The sequence below is a fragment of the Mus caroli genome, unplaced genomic scaffold (genome assembly GCF_900094665.2).
Source record: "Mus caroli unplaced genomic scaffold, CAROLI_EIJ_v1.1 scaffold_19258_1, whole genome shotgun sequence".
NCBI classification, from domain to species: Eukaryota; Metazoa; Chordata; class Mammalia; order Rodentia; family Muridae; genus Mus; species Mus caroli.
The window spans coordinates 10,418-15,182 of record NW_018388775.1 but is presented as its reverse complement, the minus strand read 5'-3'; positions in this window follow the sequence as shown (position 1 = coordinate 15,182).

Here is a 4,765-nt window from a genome sequence, read left to right as displayed (position 1 = left end):
GGTAAGATGGCCATTTTCACTATGTTAATCCTATGGATCCATAAGTGTGGGAAATCTCTCTGTCTTCTGATTTCTTCTTCAATTTCCTTCTTCAGAGACTAGAAATTCTTGCCTTACTGATCTTTCACCTGCTTGGTTAGAGTTGCACCATGATATTTTAGATTACTTGTGGCTATTATGAAGCGTGTTGTCTCTCTAATTTCTTTCTCAGCCAGTTTTTTTTTTTTTTAAATGAAGGAAGGCTACTAATTTCTTTGAGTTAGTTTTTGTATCCAGCCACTTTACTAAAGTTGTCTATCAGCTGTAGGTGTGCTCTGGTATAATTGTGTATTGCTTATGGATGCTTTCATATCATTCACAAACAGATACTTTGACTTCTTCCTATCTAATTCGTGTTTTCCTTGATCTCCTTTACTTGACTTACTCAAGTTCTATGTTAAAGACATGGGGAGAGTGTACAGCCTTATCTATCCCTGATTTCAGTGTAATTGCTTTAAGGTTCACCTCACTTTATTTGATGTTGGCTATTGCCTTCCTGTATGTTGCTTTATGGATAGGTATATATGCCTTGTATCTCTGATCACCCCAAGAATTTTAACATGAAGGGGCTGTTGTATTTTGTCAAAGGCTTTTCACCATCTAGTGGTATGAACATGTGATTTTTTTCTTTCAGTTTTGTATATGGTGTGTTATGTTAATTGATTATTGAATATTGAACCATCCCCACATCCCTGGGATGAAGCCTACTTGACCATGGTGAAATGATGTTATTGATGTTTCCTTGGATTTGATTTGTGAGTATTGTATAAAATTTTTTGCATCAATATTCATAAGAGAAATTAGTCTGAAATTTTTTCTTTGTTGAACTTTGTGTCTTTTACATATCAGGATGACTGTGGCCCCATAGAATGAATTTTGCACTGTTACTTCTGTTTCTATTTTGTAAATTAGTATTAGGAATGTTCATATCAGGTAAAGTTTCAAAGGCTTTTTTTTTGGTTGGGAGTCTTTTAGTGACTATTTCCGAAAAGGCTATAAGATGATTTAGGTAGTTTACCTGATCTTGAGTTAACTTTGGTAAATATTATCTGTCATTTTTGATTTTGTTAATTTGAATTCTCTCTCTCTCTCTCTCTCTCTCTCTCTGTCTTTTAGTTAGGTTGACTATGGGTTTGTCTACTTTTTTGATTGTCTCAAAGAACCAGTTCATGGTTTTTTTAATACTTTGTATTGAACTCTTTGTTTCTGATTAATTGATTTTAACCCTGAGCTTGACTATTTCTCAAAGTCTACTACTCTTAGGTGTGTTTGTTTCTTGTTTTTTCTACAACTTTTAGGTGTGCTGTTGTCTTAGGGTTTGTATTCCTGCACAAAGGTCATTACTAAGAAGCAGTTGAGGAGTAAAGGGTTTATTCAGCTTACACTTCCATGTTGCTGCTCATTACCAATGGAATCAAGACTGGAACTCAAAGTGGAGTTTTCTGGGAGCTCAGAAAGCAGGAGCTGATTCAGAGGCAATGGCAGGATGTTACTTACTGGCTTGCTTCCCCTGGCTTGCTCAGCCTGCTCTCTTACAGAACCCAAGACTACTACCCAACTTTGAGGTATGCAGCTCAGTTACTAGTGTGAGACATTGTCGATGTTATTATCTAGGCACTTAGTGCTTCAAACTTACCACTTAGAACCACTTTTATGGTGTCCCTAATACAATGTATGTTCAGTATTCATTTATTTCTTTTTTTTAATGCTCTTTTTTTAATTGGGTATTTATTTCATTTACATTTCCAATGCTATCCCAAAAGTCCCCCACATGTTCCCCCCCACTCCACCCCCCACTCCCACTTCTTGGCCCTGTCATTCCCCTGTATTGAGGCATATAAAGTTTGCACAACTAATGGGCCTCTCTTTCCACTGATGGCCGACTAGGCCATCTTATGATTCATATGCAGCTAGAGACACGATCTCCGGGGGGAGGGGGGTGCTGCATATTTCATATCATTGTTCCACCTATAGGATTGCAGATCCCTTTAGCTCCTTGGGTACTTTCTCTAGCTCCTCCATTGGGGGCCCTGTGATCTATCCAATAGCTGACTGTGAGCATCCACTTCTGTGTTTGCTAGGCCCCAGCATAGTCTCACANGAGACAGCTCTATCTGGGTCCTTTCAGCAAAATCTTGCTAGTGTATGCAATGGTGTCAGCGTTTGGANGCTGATTATGGGATGGATCCCCNGATATGNNAGTCTNTAGATNNTCCATCCTTTCNTCACAGCTCCAAACTTTGTCTCTGTAACTCCTTCTATGGGTGTTTTGTCCCCAATTCTAAGAAGGGGTAAAGTGTCCACACTTTGGTCTTCGTTCTTCTTGAGTTTCATGGGTTTAGCAAATTGTATCTTGGGTTTCCTAAATTTCTGGGCTAATATCCACTTATCAGTGAGTACATATTGTGTGAGTTCTTCTGTGATTGGGTTACCTCACTCAAGATGATGCTCTTCAGGTCCATCCATTTGCCTAGGAATTTCATAAATTCATTCTTTTTAATAGCTGAGTAGTACTTCATTGTGTAAATGTACCATATTTTGTGTGTCCATGCCTCTGTTGAGGGGCATCTGGATTCTTTCCAGCTTCTGGCTATTATAAATAAGGCTGCTATGAACATAGTGGAGATTATTGTCTTGACACAGTTTTTTCTTCATTCAATAGTGAGTTAGGTTTTTGTGAGTTTGTAAGCTTCTGGTTTTTCTCCTGTTGTTGTTAACCAGCTTTAATTTATGGTGGCTAGGATGCAGGTAGTTATTTCAATTTCTTATATTTGTCCAGACTTGATTTGTACCCAAGTGTGTGTTCAATTTTGGAGGACATTTCATGAGGAGCTGAGCAAAGGGTATATTCTTTTATGTTTGTATAATCTTCTATAAATACATGTTAAGTACATTTGATTTATAGCATCAATTAGCANAAGCTTTTCTGTTTAGATTTTCTCTATTGGTGAGAGTTGGATACTAAAGTCTCCTCCTATCTTTGTATAATTCCAATATGTAACTTGAGCTATAATAGTGTTATATGACCTTGGGTGTACTTGTATTTAGTGCACAGATATTTAGAATTAGAATGTCCTCTAATTGGATTTTTTTCTTTGATAAGTATCTTTATTAGGGTTTTACTGCTGTGAACAGACACCATGAGCAAGGGAACATTTTTAAGGACATTTAATTAGGACATGCTTACAAATTCAGTCCAGTATCATCAAGGTGGGAGCATGGCAACATCCAGGCAGATATAGTGCAGGAGGATCTGAGAGTTCTAGATCTTCATCTGAAGACTGCTAGTAGAAGACTGGCTTCTAGGAAACTAGCATGAGAGTCTTAAAGCCCACACTCCCAGTGATACACCTATTCCAACAAGGCCACATCTAGTCTGACAGGGCCATAACTTCAAATTGTGCTACTCCCTTAGCCAAGCATATACAAACCATAACATTCCACTACCTGTCCCTCATGGGATTGTTTAAACATATGAGTCTATGGGGGACATACCTAAGCATAGCATAATGAAAAATACACTTATTCCAACTTCCAAAGCCCCCAGTCTATAGCAGTCTCAACAATGTGAAAGGTTCAGTCTCTTCTGAAATTCATTCAATCACTTAACTATAATTTCCAAAGCCAAATAGGAAACCAGTTGGGCCAACTCCAAACTCCACATGTCCATGTCTGATATCAAAGCAGTCTTCAGATCTCCAACTCCCTTTTCATCCGTGTTGACTACAACAAACTTCTTTCTCCTGGCATGGTTCCACTTCCTTTTAGCAGCTTTCTTCAGCAAATAGATAGCCCATGGCTCTGGCTTCCTGAACATCTTGGGATCTCCAAGACAACTTCAGTTTTACAGCTTCTTGTTGCAGTGTCTGGGATCCACACATGATCTTCTAGACTCCTCCAAAAGGCTTGAGTCACTTCTCCAGCTCTGTCCTGTGTAGCAATCTAAGCTCNGGTTGATCCATTCCCCTGTCACTGCTATTCTTGGTACTGATCATCCCTTGGTACTTGCATCTCCAATACACTGGGGTCTTCCACTACAATTAGGCTTAACCAATAGCCTCTCATAGACTCTCTTCATAGTGCCACACCTCAATTCCTTTGCATGACCCCTTCAGCCCTGTGCTGTCAACAACACCTGAGCCAAAAGCTTCACAAATGCCCTTCCATTACTTCTCACTGTGCATCAAGGTTCACCTATTCTTGATGTCCCCTTCTTGCCTTCAAAACGAGTACCACCTGGGTGACGTTTACACAGTACCAAATACAGCTGTAACAAGAGTTAAAACCTTGGCTATCTCAGAAACACAGCTTCTTTGTGCTCTCAGAAAACACTTCCCAGATATCACCTCAGTGATACTGGTCTCTTCTTAATCAGAGCTAATTCCCTAGCTCCAGGTAACCAGCAATTGTCCCAGTAATCCCTTCTATTTTTCAATCTAAAGCCAGAGCCACGTGATTGAAGTTGGCAAGTTCTGCTGCTTGCAGTAAATGAAACATGGTCCCCTTTATTCAATTACCACCTTTCTGTGTTTAAACTCCCTCTCTGCCTAAGCTTGGCTTTCCTGGGATTTACTCTGTAGATTGAACTTGAACTCAGAAATCTTCTTGGCTCTGTCTCCTGTACATCTGGGATTAAAGGTGTGTACCACCATGACTGGTGTTAAGTTTAAACTGGAACCTACTTTGTCTCAGGTTGGCCTTGAAATCAGAGATCTGCTTGGCTTTG